Raw genomic sequence first — 23,002 nt, 5'->3', positions numbered from 1 at the left:
AGTCTAATTAACCAGCCACTCGTAAGCTTTAACCCTTTCTGCATTAACTGTCTTTCATCCCATGATTTGCTGTGGAGGAAACCAGAACAAAATGTCACAGCGCGAGCACAGGGTCTTGTTACAATGATTAGGCATAAAATACATGTATTTGTTTTCCAGTGGCCAAAGTGGGGTTTGAAACTTGATATTACTTGTGGCCAAAAAATATTTCTGGGAGGACTTTTGGTCAAAAAGGGAGACTATGTGCTCACATGGTTGGTATGGCCTGGATATACAATAGAGTGTGCAATATAAGCTTTTCCTCAGCTTATTAAAAATTCTCATGCATAAAATGAATTGATGTTTTTTAGGTTCATAAAATTAAAAAAAATTCAATGTAACTAAGAATTACATAGCCATTTTCTGGTTAAATGGCATATAATAAATTTTTTTAGTATCTTTTTTTCTACAAAAATATGTGCCAGCAATGAAACACAATGTTATGGGATTAATATAAAAGGGTTGTTTAACATTACAAAACCAATAGGAATCATTCTGATATTATGCTAAACCTTGTACATCAGATTTTTTTTTATAATGAAATGCAGAAAAAACAAAGGTCTTGAACAGGTTTATAGCTGATACCTGTGCTGTTAAAATATGTGCTATGTTTGTTTGATAGACAGCAGGAGCCCATGTGGCTGCTGCCTTAGTGAGATATAAATCAGTATCCCAATTGCAAGGGAATTTTCTGAAATGACTCACTGGGAGAGAAGGGTGTGAAGGATGAGCTGGGAAGACAGACAGCAGAGTCATCATTAAATTTTAAGCACAAGGCAGATAAAATCTGTGAAATTGCTGGTCTTCAGAAATAATTGTTAACCCAGACCATAGAGTAATTTGTTTTAATTAAAACCGGCAGCTCCATTTTCCCTGGAGTCAGCAACATGAATTGTCAGACCAGGATTTTAGACCAAATTTTGGGCGTAAACTGAAGGGAGAGTTGAAACTCACTGAAGTAAAATTCAGTAGATAAGTACAGCTAAAATGAAAATCCTGAAAAAATAAAAACGTTATTAATTATGATTAACTTTTTTTTAAAAAAAAATCTGCATTATATATCTTTGTGAGGTATGGTCAGTGAAGTGGCTATTGGGCTTTGCCATCTTTGACCATCCTTCATTAAGGAAGTGATTGCTCAGATTCCATGAACTTAGACTGCAAAGCCAATGGTCTGACAAAACAGCTTTGCTAACAAGGAATTTTAAAAGGGTGTTCAAGAACTTTCTTGGGTAGTCTTGTAATCAGTGGCGTGACATACAGTGTTTATGTCACATGGTGAATTTGCCATGTTTTCTTCGCTGCCAGAAGGCACTTTCTGCATTTGAAATGTTCTCATAATAACTAAAACCCCGTAATTTTAAAAACATAACTACAGCCACTGCAAAGCATCAGGGATGCCAAGTATGAGATTCAGATATGAAGCATACTACCACTGCTGAGGGAAGGAACTGACAACCAAGAAGGAGTAAGAATAGAAAAATTAGGAGGATTCATAGCCTGTAACCACCAGAAGTTAAAAGAGCAAAGAGCACAATGTATGGATGGACATGGACCTGAAAGGAGGTTGTAGAGAAGCAGGGGTTGGTCTCTTCTCCCAAGTCCCAGGCCATGGGACAAGAGGAAATGGCCTCAAGTTGTGCCAGGGGAGGTTCAGATTGGATATTAGGAGAAATGTTTCCACAGAAAGGGTTATTGCACATTGGAATGGGCTGCCCAGGGCAGTGGTTGAGGCCCCATCCCTGGAGGTATTTAAAAGCCGGGTTGACATAGTGCTTAGAGACATGGTTCAGTGATGGTTTTGATCAGAGTTAGGTTGATGGTTGGACTAGATGATCCTGAAGGTCCCTTCCAACCTGGACAATTCTATTATTCTATGATTCTTACTGATGATCACAGGAACAACCCATATCAAGTTCTTAGTGTAGAAAAAGGAGAGGAAATATATTCCTCCCACCTTGCATGAGCTCCCTCCTGCAAGAGCTGAGCCTGAAAGGCATATCCAGCCTACCTGGAGGGAGATTGCTGAAGGTGATGTACTGTGTCAGGCAGCGCTACTGCGCTAACAGCGGGAAATCCGAGGGGCTGGCACTAGGGAGAGCAGTGCTTTCTTTTCCTTGGTGCCAAGATAGAGCTGGAGGAGCAGAGGCAGCTGACCCAAGCCCTGTCATGATGATGCAGAACTATGTTAATGGTGAGCAACATGAAAATACGGAAAGGAGCTTGAGAAGCTAAACACAAGCCCTTCCAAAGCCACCAGAGCAGCACCAATGAATGGATACCCCAACAGTAACACCTAGCTGCACACATTTCCTCATCTATAGGAACTCAATGGTTTTTAAATGAAATGACCCAAAATATGGTATCAAGGGACGTGAACTAGATCTATGTAGGGCCACCTGCTGGTCTCTTTTCATTATCTCTCTGAAGGCTTGGATGGAGGCAGCCACCAGCCACCCTGGGCTCTCGGATGGGAGCTGCACTTGCCCCAAGCCGTCAGCCAGCCCTCTGCAAGGCCAAGGGTGATTGCGTAAACCGGCTGTTCTGAAAATTACATGCAGGTGTTAGGTGCAAAGGGTTGAAAAATATATATCCGTATGCTTATTTTTGTAAAGTTTCCAGCAATCGTCGTTGAGCTGTATTTCAGGTAATAAAAGCAACAGCTCATGTCACCGCATGTTAGTTAAGAGGAATAGCAATTTCACTTTCTGCTATAATAGAGGAAATTGCTGAAGAACACTATTACACAGTATCTAAGTCCCAATATTTTTTCTTGTGTTGTTTCTGGGATTCGTATGATTACCATCCACAAAGTATTCCACGAGTTCTGTTTCTTTAATGAGTGTCACCACGGCACCTTTAGCGGGTATTTTCACTGTATGAGCCTGCACAGCGTTTTGCAATCTCCCCCAAAAACCTCAGTGCTGCATACTCGCAGGCTATGAAAGAATGTTTTTCTAGTCTTCTGTTCTTACATTTTGGCCCTGCTGTCCGAAAACAGGGCCCTTAGATACACGCACAAACACACACACATACACAGACATACATATATATGCACATCTATACACAGACACACAAAGACTTGTGTTTAACAAAAAGATGTGTTTAAGAGACGTCTAGATGTGGTGTTGGGGGATATGATATAGGGAAGAACTTTGTAGTGTAGGGTAGATGGTTGGACTCGATGATCCCAAGGGTCTTTTCCAACCTGGATGATTCTATGATTCTATGACTTGCATTAACAAGCATTATTAGGAAGAATTTTTACACGGAAAGGGTTATTGCACATTGGAATGGGCTGCCCAGGGCAGTGGTTGAGGCCCCATCCCTGGAGGTATTCAAAAGACGGGTTGACATGCTGCTGGGGGACATGGTTTAGTGATGTTTTGGGGGTTTTTTGGTTTTTTTTTTTATTTTTCTGTCAGAGTTAAATTGATGGTTGGACTAGATGATCTTGAAGGTCCCTTCCAACCTAGAAGATTCTATGATTCTATGATTAACTTGTGTCCTAAGGCAATAAAGTGTATCCAGGATATGCATGGTTTTATTGTTCTCGACTTTTTTTTTCTTGCATAATGTTTTACAGTAAAAGTCTGAAAGCAAAAAACACTTCATGGTAAAGGCAGAGGAAAGGGAAGAGTGATGCACACCTTGGGCAACTGAGTTACAGGAATTGCACTTGTGAAGCCAACAACAAGGCACAAAGATGGTAGACTTAATATCCCAATTTACCGTGTATGGTGAAAAAAACCTGGGGACAGGGAAATCAAAGGATCCGTTAGCTGGCTCTGCTAAATATGCAGTCACAGAAAATGGCCATATAGATCATTGAACTGGCAGTAAAGAAGAGCAAAACCAGTCCTTTTGCCCAGCAGAATGAAAAGTAAAAACTTCAATGTTTAACCTAAGCCTTTGTTTTATGGGCTTTAGTCATAAATGCAGACACCCTAATGGTCCCTATGATTTTCCTTTTGGAAGGTGGGGGAGGGGGTGCATGTATTTAGAGAATTTCAAGACTAATCTTAGCAATGCTTCTTGTCTTAGTGACCAGTGTGGCTGCTTTTTTTTCTGTGTTTTTTGTTTTTGCAGAAGCTAAAAATAATTTAATTGGTTTGTGTTAGCAAGAAATGCTTGGTTTTTCTTCTGTGCTACCATGTGGCATAGTCAGGGATGTGGGTTTTTAATGGCCCGAGTAGTTTGTGCTTTGTCCCCACAGTATCATCAACACCACATGCTCCAACGTACCCTTATGTTTGTTCAAGAAGATGAAACCTCCAGGCACTGCAGCCTTTCTTTTAATAACTCTTCCACCTGCCGGACCCGAGTCAAAAGTTAGACTATACAGCTTTCTAGTGGTGTATAATGCTTTGTCAGAAAGCAGAGTTTAAAAACAACAGGGGTTGCTCGCAGGTGCCTTTGAGACTTGCAATACCCTTCTGTGATTCTGTTTTTTATTAATTTTTCAATATTCCTCGCATCGGTCCTCAGAGATACCACCTTAACATATTAAAAAAAAAAATATATATATATATTAAAAGACATTCAGCTGAAGGACAAGGCTTCCAATGTCTGAGTTTAAACAGATTTACGGACAAAAGGAGCTGCATGACCCTGGTGCTGAGTTATTGTTCATTGCAAATAATGAGCCTGAGAAATTGAACAAGAGGTGCTGGCGTACGCCACCGTCTGTAAATCTTTTAACTTCTTGTAGTAGTAGTCAAAATGATATACTTGATGCCACAGGTCTCTAATCAGGTAACCTCTTGGACCTGGGGGGGGAAGAAAGGCAGGGATGGGGAGGAAAGATCACTCACCCAGTAGTCATGTATTACCTGGCATTTCTATTCTAGTTACTATGACCCATCCTGTAGCGCTATGACAAAGCTTGGAGGATAAGGCATGATGTGTCTTATCCCAGAATATACGAAGACCCTTACGCTATGCCGCTGGTTCGTGTTTCTCTTGATCAAGCCAGATAGTGCTTTCATGTTTTAGTCTGCAAAATTCTGGCTTCCAGCCTTGTTCAAGGAATTGGTTTCAGTTCAGGAAGGAAACTGGGCAGTGTGGTAAAGCCGGTTGTGTTACTCAGCTCACCAGTGTGATGGTCTCTAGTATGAGGGCACTGTAGAAAAGTATCTCTTGCAAGAAAAGGACAGCTAATGATATCCTGCAAAAAAAAAAAAAAAAATTCCCCTCCTGCTCTATTGTCTGTATATATTATAGACAATTTGGATCTACAGAGTTTCTGAGCAGGAACTGTTTATGAAGATGAGAGTAACTTTCTCCTTTCTATTGCTGCACCTTCCTTCTCCCCCCAGCTCACAGCAGAACTCCCCTTGCAGAAAAGGATTTGCTTCTGTCCGTGGCTCTTAAAAGAGCCTCTGCATGATGCAGTTAAAGTTCTGTGTTGAGATTCCTGCTACTTATAGGCTTTCATCATGCTCCAGATGAATAGAGAGCAAGGCTTTCATTATGGCTGGTTCAACCATGTGAAGTTTGCTTGGTCTGATATCAAACTCCTTTCATGTTTTTCACTTAGAACTGAAAGAGCTCTAGCCGTGTCTTTTCAAGGGGCATTTTAAATCATGTTCCACTGATTTTATTTGCTATGTGCATTTGCATATGGGTTGGTGAATGATTTAAAAATTTTGCTTACCATGGGATTGCCCATTGATCAAAAATTAAACATCCCCATAAGTGTCTCAATATATTGTTCCTTAAATGAAAATGGCAATTGTATCAAATGAGTGATAGAAAAAGTAACCCAATCTCCATCTCCTCTGAATGTAGTAAAGCACAGATTTATCTGTGGATGCTCAAGAGTGCAAGGAAAGGTTTGCCTTCCCCTTTGTCCATTACCATTATCTGTGCCCACTGAGGAGGCACAGCTATGGAGTTTCAATGCCACCTCCATGGCCAGACCACCTCTGCTAAGAAATAAACATGGGTATTTAACAAACTGTCCCACTGGCCCCCTGTGATTCCCCTGAAAAATGGTTATTTTGTTGTACTCTATCCAACACCTTAAAAGTTAACCTAATAAAATTCTTAATGAAAGCACATATTTCTTTTAAATCAGTCATTCACCAGTACCGTGCTGAGTTTTCTCTGTGCTTATCCTAAGTTTTTCTTTAGGATTTTTGGGGTATGTATACAGTAAGAGTGAGCGGGCACAGAGCTGGCAAGGTACAGAACAGCTAGAGGAAATATTAATCTACCACAATAGGACATAAACCATGGATCTGACTCGGATCAAATTTAAGGGTGAATGTTAGAACATGGCTAGGAACTAGGGTATAAAAGCCACCGTAACCAGCCAGTTAATGCCACTGAACGATGAAAACCATGATAATTACATGGTTGTATTTGCCTTTACAGCCATAGGAAATTTGTGGTAAAGCACAAACTGAAAAGCCAGCGCACACACACTATCGGTATCTCCAAACGGGTGTCAGATTTTGACAAGAATGTAAAGAAGTAGTTTTTCAAACCTCTTTTTTTTATCTACTTTGGTGTCCTAAAGTGTAGGAAGGCCAAAAGCTGTAGTTGATAAGTTTGTGAGCAGCCCCTAAGATGCAATCCCTATTGCCCTGCCCCGAGAGAAGGTGGGGAACTGCTGTTTCAGCTCCTAATAGGGACCAAATGGTCCCTGAATGTGCAGCCCAGGGGCCTCCCTGTGAGCCCCACTGGGACCTGAAGAGCATTGGCATGAGCAGAGGGAGAGGGCAGCAGCCACATGTCCTGTAAGTAGCCTGGAAGCAGGAGTTTGCCTGGCATAGTTTTTCAGTTGTCCCAGAACCTTGACTTGTTCTCCAAGGTTTCAGAAGCCAGACCATTTTGCAAGTGTAGGCAGCAAGAAGAGGAGTTACGTAGCGCTCCTCGAATTCTTTATAACCTTCCAGCTGTACTCTCAGCTACGTCATGGTTTCTAGGGAAGAAAGGAAAGAGGGGAAGGTAGAGATTTTTCTAAATAACCTGGGCTTTGTCTGCAGACTGTTTTGGGGGCAGTCTTTGGCCTAGAGGTCAGTCTTTTTTAATAAAACAGCCAAGTCTTGGGACGTATTTATGACTGCTTTCTTAAAATCCCCAACTTGATGTGAGCTGTGTTATTTCAGAAGGCCTTCCTTGGGAAGAAGGTGCAGCCGGAGTGGGAGGTGGTGAAGAGTGACCGGCACTCGCTCTGCTCCCTGTCAGCCCTTGGCTGATCCAAAAGGAGCTGTTGTAGTGAGCAGGAAAACTCCCTAAAATACCAGTGTATTTTGCGGACAGACCATTACCTTTACAGCAGGCTGGGCTCCTTCCCGTAACGTATTAGAATGCTTTTATAGGACCTGTCTCCCTTCAGCTCTCTCAGCTGGAAGTTGATGTCTCATGAAGCTCCTCGCAGTGTTTTGTTTTGTTACTGGGAAATTGAAGCTTGGGGAGTGAAGACCGTGACCAGCGGCCCAAGGGATTCCCTGGGCGGCAGCCGCAGCAGCAACCATTTGTTTTCTTTTGACAGCCTGCAAGGGCCCTGAAGGCAGCTCAAATCCACCAGTTGACTACAAGCTGCAAACCACAACCCCTCTCCACTGTTCTAGAGCATGTACCTGACGGGAATATAAGCCCTGGAGGCCCTAGTTGTGCTTTCCCAACCGTACTTTTGCATTTCACCAGGATTTGCCTGAAGGTGCTCACTTGTATTTTGGCATCCCTAGAGGGATGGAGATGTGTTCTTGCAGTGATAGTGGGTAGATGCTGTAAATGAAGGACTGCCTCTCCTCCACCCCTCAGTTTTGGTTAGATTCAAACCTTCTTGAAGAGCACAAAGAAATAACAATAATACTCCACCCCTTTCACAGCCCCGATACATGCCATATATGCCGTATGTGAAGGTGGTTTGTAAAACCCAACACTTATTTATGGAGATGGCCAGACACCATGGATCCTGCCACATCTGATGTCCGACCTCCCAGCCTCTGTGGAAGACTGGGAGTTTTCCGTAGGCTGCCTTGTAGACAGTAATCTTCCCTAAATCAGCAGTCCAAGACCTGGGTCAGCAACTGTTTGCCTACTCCCCCAAAGGCTCTACTTAGCCTACGCAACCAGGCTGGAAAGATAGTTATTATTGCACTGTGGTGGTTAGTAGGACATCTTTTCAATCTGCTTCATGATAAATTTTACAGAGGGTATGGATGACCCCCCACCTCAACTGTGGTGCATGGTGCCTCTTACTCTAAAACTCTCACAAAACTGCCGAAGAGATCTGAACACAGCTGAACATCTCAAACGAAAGGTGGGTGTCCCACACTCAATCTGCTGCATGTTATAGTTAAGCCCTACCAAGGTCAGTAGAATATATATTCTGCAAGGGGACAGAGGGGCAAAATGCGACACAGCCCTTACTGAGGGACCAAGCATGCCAATTTCAGCAGGAGGAGAGAAAAAGACGGTTGCTTATTGCCTGAGGCTTTATCATAAACAGGTAGGTCTGAAAACCATTTTCTATCAGTGCACAGCTACAAACACAATATTATTTCTAGAAACCACCCATGGCCTCAGTGCTGAAAGATGCAGAGGGGCCTCAGCACGAGGAACGTCAAGTTCTCGTGTTCCAGACTGCGGTTTCCTTACACCTTTCCATTTTGGCATAAGTTTGCAAAGCCACTCTCCATTTTTAATATTTAAAGGTTAGCTGACGCACCAAGCATATTCTTGGGAAATGGTGTAGCTGCAGTTCCAATAGGCATAGCTGAAAGCAGGGAAAGTAACGCGGTTGTATATCTCACAACAAATGGGGCGACAAGCTGCGGGAGCCAGGAAATCCATTTTTGCCTTGCCTAGGGAGCAAGTCTCACTTTTTGCTTCAAACTATAAAGGCGCTGGTTAAAATTAGATGATTCATGTTGATTCACTACAGGTTTAAAAACAAAAAGCCTCTCTGACCAAGTTCTTTAGTGGGCAGGAGGGCCGCCTTTGTTAAAGCCAAAAAAACCTAAAAACAAAAAGCACAACACACATGCACATTCACACACGCTTAAAAGTTACTGTTTTTTCCCTGGAAAATGTGGTTTCTCTAATTGAGGGTTGTAAAAAAGAAAAAAACCTTTTCAAGCATCCCACTCGGTTAGTCATGCCAGGGTGGGTCAGTCTTATCATATCACGTGGTGTCCAGTAATGGTGATGCAATGAAACAGATGCTGTCCGAATTCCGTGCCACCAGTCAGCAGCAAAACTATGCAAATCAAACCACCGTCCTTTTCTAGAAATTCCAAAACATCCCATCTCTTCCAGGCCCTGTGCTTATAGTCTCTGCCTTCCCAGACAAACTAAACACATGATCATTTCTTCCTCGGCAGCACATGACAAGAATGGGGCCCAGACTACTGGGAATACAGTTGGGTTGAAATCCTCCTTGTGTACAGAGGGATACTCCACCTTCTTGGAAGAAGAGGTGGGAAAAAATAAGATTTCCATAAATCGATTACAGTCTGGCAATCTATACTGCCTGGCAACCAGTACCGCATGTAAAATCTCCCGCTGAGGCAGGATCAATCCACTTAGTCCTTCCAAGACACTGTGTTATCCCTGGAAGTTTTTACCCAAGGAAAGAAGGACGATGACAAAGTGGTATTAATTCTGTTTCTGTTTTGTGTATTTTTCATCTAACTGATATGTGGATACATTGAAAGGAGATGTAGTGTGCTGTACTGTAAAACTTAAGAGCTGATTTATTTAAACGCATTTCTGTTAAGTAGCCTCCACGACAGGGAATGTGACTTCGAGCGACTAGTTATAATCAGCTCTTACCCAATAAATAAGGGAAAGCCTAATAAAAGTGTTACAACCCAAGATTTTATTGTCACAAAGTGAGATAGAGTTAGCAACATATGAAAAAGTACAAGGATGCAATCAGAAGGACTAGCACCAAGCACAGCCATCCCTATAAATCAGACCGGCTGAATAAGTGATAAGGTATGATTTTTATGTTGAATCTGGGTTTACTTGAAAAAGTGGCAATATTTCTGCTAAAACATGAAACCTGGAAGTTATTTATGACTGAATCTTTTCTTCATTCTCCAGCTGCCAACAACAAATCTACAGCAACACTATCATCTCCCTTTAAACACCTTCTTGAGATATGTGTCCTGCCAGACTGTGGATGAGTTTTCTACCTTATAAGTAAAGTTCTCTAAAAACTTCTGAAGCTGCTTTGGGTATATAAGTAAACCCTAATGGGATTTTCCCTAGTGGGAAAATGTGCTCCACTTCCAATTGCACTTCTATAATTTGTAGACATGCTTTTTTTAGCTAAAGAAGGGGTTAATTTGACTGTGTAATTAATGCCCAAAGAATGAAAAGCAGTGTTTTAAAAGTACGAACCCAGCTGTATTGAAAAGACAGGACATGATGGCAGCAGCCACCCAACAAGTGCAGTTGGGTGAAGAGCCCACTACCGTTGGCTTTCTGCTGCTCAGAACTGGCCAGTGTACCCAGGCAAGAGACAACCCGGGTCAACAGGTGCCTTCCTAAATAAAGCTCCAGAAAGGTATGTTGCTATTAGCACCACGAGTTTGCTCAGGCACTGTAGCACATACATATCAGAGAAGTCAACCAAGCTAAACACACAGCTGTGGCAGAGTGGAATCATCCCAGGACTTACCCTCCACTCTTGAGTAGCTTCATAGTCCTTTTGCTGTGGTGGCCCTGTGAGGCTGAGGCATCAGAAGCTTGCTGCAAGACAGCTCTGTGCCCTCCAACATCTGATGAAGCCAGCGTGTGGTTTGTGGGAAACTATTCAGGAACACAAGACATTTCAAAGGGTCTCCAAGTGCTGGCCCGGGGGGAGGGCTTGGGACTTAGACTGGAAAAGGCCTGGGGTAAAATCCAGCAGTGACTGGTGGAGTTAACTACTTGGAGAAGTCGAGATTGGGGCAATATAGTGTTTGACCTGAGTAAAGGATATAGGGAAACAGACTTCTGGCAGGTTTTCAGTGGAGGAGTAATTGAGGAAGCCTGATTTGCAACAGACTAATGGTGAACTAGTGAAGTGTATTTAAGGACTGAGGGCTGGTGAGGGAAACCATAATAAAACGACTGTTTTTCACAGGACAACGCCTTTCCAAGGCGTGCAGGTTTTCCTAGGATTAAATACTCAAAAAAGCTTCAACAAGGCTTGCAAAAGGCCTACAATGCCACTACTTGTACCCTGCTGCTGGGTTTCATGCTCAGTTCTTTCACCACCAGTACAATGTAGAGCAGCTGATGTGTGAAGGCTGAGTCTGAACTAGTTACAGCCTTGAGGTGCTTTGAGAGGCATGCCCAGACTGGATACCCAGCAAAGGGCTGCAAATATTGGGTCTCCTTGGTCAATACCTCAAGGCAGAAAATTTCCTTCAGTCTCTGCAACCATGTGCTCCCAGATCCTCCTTAAAAGAAACTCCCCGTCCCCTGCATGATGCATGATGTTCTAGCATGGCAACTTGGAGCAAATGAGCAGAAAACAGCAGTTTTCTGAGCTAGGACTGAGCTAGGATGCAGGGATGCAAATGGCGTTTGGAAGAGGAAGAGCAGGAACTGAGATCTGTCAAATGAAGACTGAGAGAGAATGGAAATATAAAGATCATTTCTGTCCAAACGAGAAATTTGAACCAAGTATTTCAATACCCCTCATACAAAAAATTAAGGTAATTTATTGCATTCAGAAATTAATATGTACTCTTCATGCATTCATAGGAACGTAAGAGGCTTAAAAGTTCCGTAATGTTATAGTCTATAGCCTTTACTGGAGACAGCAAAAACATGCAATGATGTGATGTTTAATTTGGGAAGGGAACAAATTTCTGGATCTTTTTTTATTTTGCATTTGCATTTCGTTTGAGAGAAGTAGCCTCACTAAACATTAATGCCTCATGAATTTACACAGGTGAGTTGTATGAAACCAACACAGAAGGAGAGATCACCCGTTCTGCTTGGAAGAGGCATTAGCGCTAGAGTTTTGGAACAAATTGAAGGAGTGTTGCAGATGCGCTGTGTGGTAGTGACGTGCACTGTCTTTTACTAGTATGCTGTGTGTTTAAGCAAGGACCGCTATACGTGCACCCTCTTAGGCTTAGCTTTCTGGTTGCAAGACTGGAATACAATGAAGGAATAATTCTGGAGTAATTTGTTTTAAATGCCACCACGTTAAAATGGTTAAAAAAATTATCAGCTTCAGAACTGACCCTGTAGCACGTGAGGTCACCAATGGCAACATTCGTTTTACTTGCTTCTCTCTGATATTTAGTAATTTTTGAACTTTATTGCCTGCAACATTATGAGTGCAAAGAACTTTTGGAGAAGTCCTGGAATCTAGAGACATTCTGTTGGGTAATTTGGCAGACAACAATGGTACTGTGAGGAAAAAAAATGCTTTTCTAGGCTTAGAAATAGCCAACGTTAACAGGTCTCTAATCTTGCACAGATCTGTCACTTGGGCAATGTAGTCATAAAACTGAGTACTGAACACTTGCATTCTGATGTTTCCATTTCTTAATAATTCAAAGTGCTTGCCAAACATAAGGAAACTTAAATTCCAAAGATGCTCTGATGCTGTGTCAAAGGGGAATCAATCATTTTCCAATAGATGATGTCCAGGAACAACTCTTGCCAGAATCTCAGTGGGAGGCTCTGAAGCCATATTTTCTATAACTGAAGGCAGAGGCCAACTTATTTCACACAGCTCTTCAGCATGATTAAGTTTTCCAATGCCTGGTACCTTCTTTGAAGTAACTATGGCTGTTTCATCTTGCTTTCTGTATTTCCAGTGTTGGATTATTTACCTTCCTTCATCTCCAGCTCTCAGTTGCAGGCCTCGTTAGTGCCTGACAGTTGGCAATTTGTATGTATGAAGGACGTTAGCCAGGGAGCTGGTCATGGATTAGATCACCAATCCGTGTCGTCTGTGTGCGTGGACTCACAGAGGCCCTCAGGCACGAAGGGACCTCAGGGAGGTCTATAGTTCAAGAAGGGTCAGAGTTGAGTTCAGACCATGTTGCACAAGGCGCTTGGGTCTCGAAAGCCCCCAAGGTGATGACCCATTCTTGGTAACTTCCTCCTGCACCCCAGAAGGCTACGCTGAGGTCCCACCCCAGATGACCCTGCCAGGTTAGTTCAGCCTGAGGAGTCAAGCTAGACAGTGCTGTACAACTGAAGGCTTGGAGAGCATTAGAGCACAGACATTCAAAGGCTTCCCCTGCCTTTGGGTCATGTCTTCCCCTGGTCTAAGATCACTGTTACTGCTCACTGCCCCGGGAAAGGGTGTCTTGTGGAAAGCTAGTGGAGACCTACAGATTTTCCCTGCTGACCTAAGGAGTTGTATTTAAGATGGGAAAAGCACAGGAGGGTTCTAACACACCACAGTCATGATAGTAGCGTAGCACATGTGAACCCTGTGTGGGGTAACAAAAGATTTCAGAGCCAGAAATAAACACAACTTCTATTACCCATCTGCTAAAAGTGACTTGTCCTTATGTTTCCCACTCTTAGAGCTGTGGACTTGGACAGACAACGGAGGAAACCTTCCCTTCCCAGAAATTTTAACCAAGCTGGATGAATTTCTGGGAGAGAGCTTAAGTGGCTGACACTGATGGGAAAGCTAATCAGTGCTAGGGTGAATGCTTTGCTTCACTGACTCAGGCATTGCTCAGTTAATGTTACGTCCAGCACTTGCACTATCCGAGCACAACCCTTGTGGCTTTCCCCATTGGTTTACTTCACCGAATATCAGTTCCTGGTAGGGCTAAAGAGGAAGCAGGAGAAGAGAGGCATGCACCCACAGAAGCAAGTAATATGGGCCCCCACAACTGAGCCAGTGCTCTGTGATAAAATACAGCAAAGGAGTATAAAGCAGGAGTGAATAAATTCAAGCCGGGAAGTAGAAGGTGTCTAACTATTAGAGTAAGGAGATCTTGCAGTACGCTATTCATAGGAGCAGCAGGAGGCAAAACAACATGATTATTTTTAAGATGGAGCAACCCTGTGCTTGTGAACTGAAGTGTCGTAATAGAAGGACCCGGCCTCGGTGCTCCAAGAAATCCTAGTGCTCCCTTGATCCATAGGAAGGGTGAGTTTAAGAAAGCTGCTTATTCGTATAGGGCAAAACACATTCATTTTTCTATATTCTGGAGGTGTTTTGTAACGGACCTCTGTAACATGAGTGAGCGAGGAAACACTCATAGCTACAAATGCAGAGTACTCCATCAAAACAAGGAATGTAGCCTCTCTATTTTTTAATTTGACTTGTGGTTAATGAAGCCCTGGGAACATTTCCCTTGCCCAATTAAGCATCGGTTATAACCAAATGTTTGAAGATAAGCGTCATGTTTCTGAGTTCTTTGTTTTTTACCAAAAAAAAACCCAACAACAAAACCTTTCAAAAACAGATGTGTTGCTCTTATCTACTATTGGGTAAACAAGTCTTGGATTTGGGGGTTTAGGGTTTCATGATGTGTTTGTGCCACAACAGCTACCAGCATCTACGACACATCAGGTGGTTTCATTTTGGCTCATGCACGTGTATAAAATCCGCAAATGTTTAAAATGTGACTGCCGGAGCACTTATCCTCTCCTCTCTCACTGCCAGCCCTGGCCCACTTTAAGATGTACTGCAACAACCTCCCTGTGTTTATGAGCGTTCAAAACTCCTTGATGTCTGGCTGACCTTCCACTGAGGGTGGTCTTCTGCAGCTACTGAGCTAAAAATCAGTGATACGTTACTTACTGTCAGGGTATAGTGTTGGGAATTCAATTATTTCCAATCTGAACTACCAGTCCAGATAGTCCTTCTTCAGAAGGTCTAACTGGTTACTGTTCACCACAGCTATGAGTTACCATTCCCTGCTCTTAGTTGTCTGTCAAGTCAATTTAATTTCCTTCTGTCATAGACTTTGTGGGCAAAGCAAAAGCGGTAGGTGTCATATATCTTAACCACCTTTCATATAACACTCATAAATAAGCTAGGGAAGCATGGTCAAGATGAAATTAATATTCCAGGAGGGGGAAAGCTTCTAGAAAACCATATCGCCTGTGAAGTCAGAGGGATACAGTAAGTAAGGTTTTGCAGGAGCTTAGTCTGAGTGGTCTGAGTCTGAGTCTCTGCAACATTTTCATGAGTGACCTGATGATAGAATGAAGTATTGTATTAAATTTGCAAATGACACCAAGCTGGGAAGGAGGGCAAGGTTAGAACTCAAAGAAATCCTTCCAAATTGGAAATATATTATGGAAAAAAAAATAAAAATAAACAAACCAGTTTTCAACAGGGACAAGTGAGGGGTGTGCAGCCACTGAGGAGTAACGACTGGCTGGGCAGCACGTCGGTAGGAAAGGGACTGCAAGCTGAACGTGAATCAACAAGGTTGTAGAGCTGCGGGAAAAGCAAAACCCGGGCTGCATAAACAAGAGGATGACCTATAAGACACGTGGATGGAAAAACCCAACCATTGTGTTACAGCACAGCCACAGCTGAAGCTCCATGTCTAGCTGGGGGGACTAGCTTAATGTGCTGGGGGCACATTAAGAAGGACACAACTACTTGGAAAGAGTCCAGAGAAGAGTAATGACAAAGAGCAGCGGAGAAAATGCAGTCTTTGAAGAAAGGTTGAATTTACTTGTGTTTCTCCTGAAGAAGGGGTGGCTAAGCAGGGACATTACAGGTTTCTAAATCATGAGAGGCTGCTGCAATGGTGAAGGGAACAATCATTTTTTGACGCCCATAGGGTAAGACAAACGACTGTGGGCTAAACATCAGCTAGGACATTCCTAGGAGCATGGGAAGCAAAGCAGGGGATAAATGATCAGGGGGAGCCAGCGAGGTCTTCAGTTTTGGAGACTGTTAGGAGCCGACTGGTCAGGAATCATGCAGATAGAGCTGACCCAGCCACGGGACAGCAGAGATGGGTTAGACAGCCTGCCAAGGTACCATCCAGCCCTGTGAGCTGGAAATCACTGACCTGGTAAAACAACACTGGGGAATATGGATGAGGGCCCGAAGCTATTTTAAAAATGAGCCTGTGTCACTTCAAAGAAAATGCAGCTGCACAACTCTTTTTTCATGCCTGCCTGGAAACACTGGGCAGTTGTGCTGTGGGGAGATGGGGCTGCACAATACCACTTGAAAGCACTTGCCAGAAAGCAAAGGTTTAATGCTTACCATCCAGTGGCGGCAATAAAAAGTTTCTGTGTTAGTGTCTGGTTTAGTTTTTCTCTTCTCACCATTGCAACATAACCAGGAAAGCATTTATCCCACATGTCTTAGGTTGCAGCATTTGACCTTCAGATAAAGAGAGAAATAGTGAAAAGGAGATAGGGAGTTTAGTTTGTGTTGATTTATGTCTCAGAACACATGCAAAATAAGGTATCTATGCACGAGGGCCCTGAACTACCTGGAAATCAGGTCCTTAGATAACTTCAGAGGCTGTCACCAAGCATTACCACCACATTGCTACGTTCAGCATGCTGGAGCTCCTTTCATGCTCCATTCAGGCCTCTCCTACCAACTGCATCAGGCTGGGGGTTACGGGGCAAAAAATGCAAGCTCAAAATCAGCCTTGTGGTAAACTGATCCATAGCCAGAGCTGGTCCTGGCACCACTTTCAGAAGCGAAGAGCTGCTGTTCCCAAAGGTTTTATTAGATAGAGCTCTCCCATGGCGTGAAAGGACTGAGAGGGGGACATTTTCATGAGCAAGCCCCAATAATACATCTTCTGGACCATGTTTATGTGATACGTGACACGTAGTGAAACGCTGTCTCTCGAAACAGCAAATGTGCCCAAGCACATAAGCAGTGCCAGTGCTTATGGTGAAACAGCTTTTGATAATGCCTTGGGACAAAAGGCAGCGTCTAAGAACTGTGGGTAGTTGATGTGAAGAATAACATGTCTAATAGCTTTTGCTTAAAAGTACCCTGGTGCTACAAATACTTGGGTTTTTTTTAAATACTATCTTGATGGTGTGATACACATGAAATGTTTCACTGAGGGGTGGAATTGTGCCTTTGTTGAAAATTTACTATGAACATTTCACTGAATTTCACTGAATTTTTAGAGTTGGATGGGACCATAAAGATCATCTAGTCCAACTCCCCTGCTGAAGCAGGATTGCTTGATTTATTTATCGAGGTTTTACAACAAGTAGCTCTGAAGTTTAGCCTCCTATGAAAAGTCCTGAAAAGACAGAACCCAATGTGAGTGTCATCAAAAGTTGCACAAAGATACAGGAACATGGAGGGGTGAAGCTTAACCACATAATTATATTTTCTTAGGGTCTTCCTCATCCATTATACCACAGCAGGCTGCTACAACATGGATGAAAGAGATTTCCTACCTGGTGCTAGTTTCAGTTTCAGTAAAATCAGCAAACAAAATCTTGCAAGGGAAGGTATTGCTGAAGTGGTCAAGATGCTAAAGACCTACCAGATTTATAGAGCTGCATAAGCAGGTTTTTACATAAGATTTCTGGGCTGAGAAGGCATGCAAAGCCCTGGAATGCTTTCATTGCAACCAGATGGTACACAAGACAGGGGAAATGTTAAGTGGGAAACCATTAAGAGAAGGAGGTCAAATATCAGCCACTGAGGTGGTAACATCTGGATGTTTAGTAAGCCCATGTAGGAAGAAATTCAGAAGTCTCTTAGAGCCGGTGCTTCATTTTCAAGTTAAAGTACATAGATGATGGAAAAACTCCTTCACTTCTTACACTAGCAAAATCAAGCAAGTTTTTGTTGTCTGAATAACAGTTCTTGTAATGATCGGCACCTTCTACATTCAAGTTGAAATTTTCTATCCGTTTGATGATTAACAGTGAGGTTGACAAGTCTGTCTTTCAGCTCTGTAACATGCTGTATCTCTTAGACCTTAATATGATGATCCCTTCCTTTCCCCCTGCTTCCTTTTAGAACAGTGAAAGCAGAAAACAGTGTTCACCATAGTGCCAGAACTGAGTTTAATGAATTTACAACTGCTAATGGAAAGAAACCTTATTTCACAGGTTTCTGTGATCAGAAACATGAGGTGATGTGAATAATTCTCGTTGTGCCCTTGCCCCAGCTTATATTTCTGAACATTTTCACATATTAGATGACAATTGCTGTTAACTCGTTCTTGTAACATCAAGGCGCAATGACACTTATTTCAGCAGCTTGAAGTTTGATGGTGATTAGTCCAAGTGTCAGACCAACAAAAACTGGGAATGTGATGACCAGAAGTGGGTAGTCTTCCACATACATCTGGCACACTTCTATTTCATGTAACTTTTTGAACTTGCTGCAATGCAGTTCCTCTGGGGAGCTCTCTATGTATGAAAGACTTCTTTTTCTTCTTCTTTTATCATGAAGTGGAGAAAAAAAAAAGTCTTTGGAAAGAATACTGTCTGTTTTACAAATGGGATGCTAAACCATAGATCACTCACCTAGTCTGTCATGGTAGATTTGGGAAGCCAAGAGGAGCCTGAGTCAGCCAGGTCTCTGAGGTCCCAAATTGTATTTAGTTTCCTAACTTCATGCTGAGCTCAAGAAAAAATTGGTTGCCCAAATAACTGTTCTTAATTTTTTTGGTAAAATCTCCAGACTTTTTAACAACCACATTCTAGATAATGGAAGGATAACAAAAACATTCTTTTATATTAACACATAAAACCATCTGCAGATGGCCTGCTACTAATTATTTGGACAGCAGTAACTCTATCAGACAACAAATCCTTTGTTGTAATCTCAGTTAAAATAACCCCCTCTCCCGACCAATGCAAATGGACTGTTTAAAAGAAATAAATATATCTCTGAGGAACAATTTTAATGCCTCTCTTGGATATGTTACATTTCTTGATAGATATCTGAAGGTGTAATAGATAGAAACGTAATAGAAAGATGAGAACGAGACAGGACCATAGAAAGAGACAAGTTTCTCCAAGTAACTGGGATGAGAAGGGTCAAGGGAGGAAACATTTTGTTGTCTTGAAGTTGGTTTGAAGCAGTTTTTGAAATGTTTTATGCTTTAATAATATGGCTGGGGGAGTGGGGAGTTTTCGCCTAGAATAAAACTGGAAGAATGATTCACCGCATGTCTGCAACTGTTCCTTGATCCCAGTTAAGTTTGACACCACTAACACCTATGAGTCAGCGGAGGCTCCTTGGGATGGGCTTTGCTTGCCCTGTTTTGAGCCTGTTACAGTAGGATCTTTACCCAAGGCTGGAAATTGGCTTCCAGCATTGCCTGTGTCAGTTTTTCCTACCCACTATCAAATACCACCAGCCTCCACTAAGAGCAGGGATCTATTACTACATCCCATGATCTCTGCAGTACAGCTGCAACAGTCTATACTTTACCGCTTATGTCCAGGACCTCAAAGCTGTTTATCCTCACTCTGTAGCCAAGATAACAGATGTTCCCATAGGGACTTTGTGACACGATGTTGAAGATGAACATCTGGACTGGTCAACATAGCCTAAAAAAGGACGGCTGTCAGAAACAGCAACCAAGCCATGGGAAGGATTTGTGTCTCATGCTTGAGGATCCCGTACTCTCCCTGAATTTTCATGTGCTCTCTGCGTAGGTTTAGAAAACCATTCTGCTTCTAAAAAGATATGATGCAATTTTGGGGCTTGACAAAGTAGAAAATAAGGGAGCTCTTCCATACATGATGCCATGTTTTCCACATCGTACAATACGTCTTTTTCTTGTTCGGTTCCAAGATTGCTCAGCTTCTGAGCTGCTTCAGCTTTCTATCTTAGCCTACAGACTAAGATAGACTCTTAACCTTTCAGACTTAGCCTACGACTCCCTAGACAACTGTTACAACATTTAAATTTTTGGCTAATGAACAGGCTTCTGTCTTCTGGAGTCCTTTTCCAAAAAAAATGTGATGAGCAAATGGTAATGGGAATATTTGGAAGCATATTTGATGGATGTGCTTGCTACATTTATTCAGAAGTAGAATGTTTTACAGTAGTTTTCATGGTTTTTTTTTAGTTCTATACCAAAACCTAGTGATTTATTGGTTGGGTTTTGGGGTTGTTTTTTGGGGGGTGAGGCAGCGTTGTTAATGGACGTCTTACTAAACAGTCTTCTCTATACTGCAGTAGGATCTACTGCTGGTTGTTCTGCAAAACAAAATAATTTCTGAGACCCATTTTTTATCCAGATTTAAGTATCAGCCACCACCTCCCATAAAAAATGTTTCGTATATACAGCAAATGGGCTCCTTCTTAAAAGGTAACGATTAGTGAGCAATATTAAGAAATAATTCAAGAAATATAGAAGCGAGATCAGTTTAAGCTGTTTGCTAGTGGTCACAGCAAGTCAGCAACAGGTCTGGGACAGAAGACAGATTTTTTTTATGCGAAAGCAAGCGTGGATGCATCTTCCAGATTTCACTTCAAAGTGTTCATAGCAATGTGAATTGTTGTACAGTGTTCATGCATAGTCCAGATAAGAAAAACAGGTTTTCAAATAAATCCCCGTGTCTGTAGTGCTTGCTCTGCACGTATAGATGTGACAAATTAACACTTAAACTAAGACCAGCTTTGGGAATGCAGAGTAAGGTGTTTGGGAGGCATTTGGCAGATACTTCAACAACTCTGCAAAGCTCTTCAAAGGGAAGATTATCTGCTAAATTTTTCACTTTGCAAAAGGTGATGAGTAGTTTTCCATGTCAGTCAGTCTGAGTAAGCAATCTCCACAGTGATATCCCCTGGAAAAGCAATGATTAAGGGGTTAGTTAACATCCACGTCAGTCACATGAAGTCATAATTGCTGCTGCTGATCACAGGTTTCTGGCGTGGAGGAATGTTTTTATTCCTCACCTGTTAGCTGTGGACTGAATTACTGCGACATACCGCGCCGTTACACCTGATGCTTTTCCCAAAGTGGAAAGCAGCACCGGGATTCAGGTCTCAGCTTGGTACCGAAGGCTCCATCTTTCCACGGTACCTCATGCCCGTGTGCCGGGAACTGAAACATTCTTCTGTTGAACGCTGACGAGAGTTTTGCCATATTGGGGTTTGTTCATAAATCCTTTAACGGGGTTGTAATTATTTATCTTGGTCTCTGTCTCTTCCTGTGCCATGCAGTTTACGGTCGTGGTCAGAGCTGGATTCCTTTTCACTGATAGATAATACAGTTTTCTTTTGGAGACAGGGGAAAAATCCACTGGCATTTGGCTTTCTGGCTTTCCTGAGGGTAGGGAGTAATTCCGTTGTATCTGATTTCAGGCTATGCACTAAGTTTTCAGCTGCTGTTTCTTTGATTTATTGTTGACTGGACAAACCCAGAGTTTCTAGAATGGATTATTTCTTTTTTAAAAAAATGTCAGCAGAAGAAAAGCGTGTTTTTGAAATGCTTACGTAAAAGCTTTGTATTTGTCTTTGTTGCTTTTAATTGGCTTCAAAATTTGCAGTCTCAAAGCCTGACATTGAGCACATCCTGCCTGAGCTTACACTGCCCTTGAACTTCCACCGTGTCTTCAAAATGAGGGAAAAGTACATCAGTATCTCTTTCATTCAACAACTCAAACAAAAAATTGTTTTAAAATGACAACTAGATTGTTACTTAAAAAATAAATAAATATGTGTACAGGAATGATTCCCATCTTGTCTGCTCACCACTTGTAGCTGTAACGCTCTTAGCTTAAATTCTCTTCACAGGGCCCCAGAATTCTAACTGTAAAAGGTTATATCTTTACCAAAGCGTGGACTTACAAGGAAACCTGAGGTCAAATTCTGAAAAACAGTGCCTGTACTGCAGTCTGGGATTTTCAGACATCTTCAAGTCTGGCCACCCATCTGTCTTCTCCTCTAAAGCTTCGAGAGGAGAAGATTGGAGCACAAATAGCGATTACCTTGGGATAAGGTCTTTTAATCTTTCAGGTAACTTTGCCAGGGCTGTAATTACTGTTATTTAAGATTGCACTATGCGATAATTTATTTGCAGGAAGTTTTGGATGTCTCTATGTTAAAATATTGTTTTTGTTACAACAAAAGACCTCATAAGATTGTTAAATTTGCAGGGAAAAAAAAGATTCAATAAACTGGTTTGTTTTCAAAGAGTATGTAAAAATAAAGTTAAAATATTATCAAAGGGCTATTTGGGAGGAATTTAAAAATACTTCTGCCAAGGAAAATACTTTTGGAAGCTGATGGCAAGGTCAATATTTGAAGTTTTTATTCTTTAACTTTCTTAACAAAGTCTTTTCAGTACAAACAAAGATACCCTATCATTAGCCATCCACTCGGACAGTCCTGTTGGATTTTCTCTCTCATAACTCTGAAGAATGGTCATAAGTCTTCATGAAGGAAAGCAAAATTTTAATATGACAAAAATGATAGAAGTGAGCTGGAGGTGAAACATTTATTCCGTTAGAGGGTCCTGTATTTTAAAAATAAATGACCTTTTAAGTGACGCACAAGAATTTCCCTCCAGACTGGTCTTGTGAAATGTAATGGCTTTGTCTCTGTCGTGGTTTGGGTTGGAGGCCTTTTGGTAAATAAGAGGGGTTTTTTTTTAAGTTCTCATTCAATTATTCCTTCAGATGCAGTCTAATATCTGTCTAGGGTTCCTCCTGGGGCAGTGATAGTATTACACAAGTGCTCTATCTCCAGTGCAGAAGACAGAAACGGATTTTGGGAAAGGACATTCAGCTACACCTAACTTTTGCTGTCAGCCGACCCGCAACTGGTTTTCCCTCCAGAGTGGGCCAGCAAAAGGACTTGTATTTTATCCGTCAGTAAATCTCCTTTTAGTTCTGTTGACAGGTGCAGCCCTTGAAGACATCTCCAGAGGGCTGAGGGCACGCGTGCCGTTGTCAGCCCTTTGTGGCCAGGGTACAGACCAGCAGAGGAGAGGGAAAAGCAACCCTTCCCAGGGCTGTTAGAAAGTGCACAGGGTCAGGGCAGTTTAGCAGCTCCTTTTTCTTTCGAGCGGTGCGTTAATGAAACAGCCAGCGGTACTGGCTG

Source organism: Numenius arquata, chromosome 7 (genome assembly GCF_964106895.1).
Source record: "Numenius arquata chromosome 7, bNumArq3.hap1.1, whole genome shotgun sequence".
Taxonomy (NCBI): Eukaryota; Metazoa; Chordata; class Aves; order Charadriiformes; family Scolopacidae; genus Numenius; species Numenius arquata.
The sequence above is the reverse complement of the archived record's forward strand: the minus strand, read 5'-3'. Positions refer to the sequence as shown.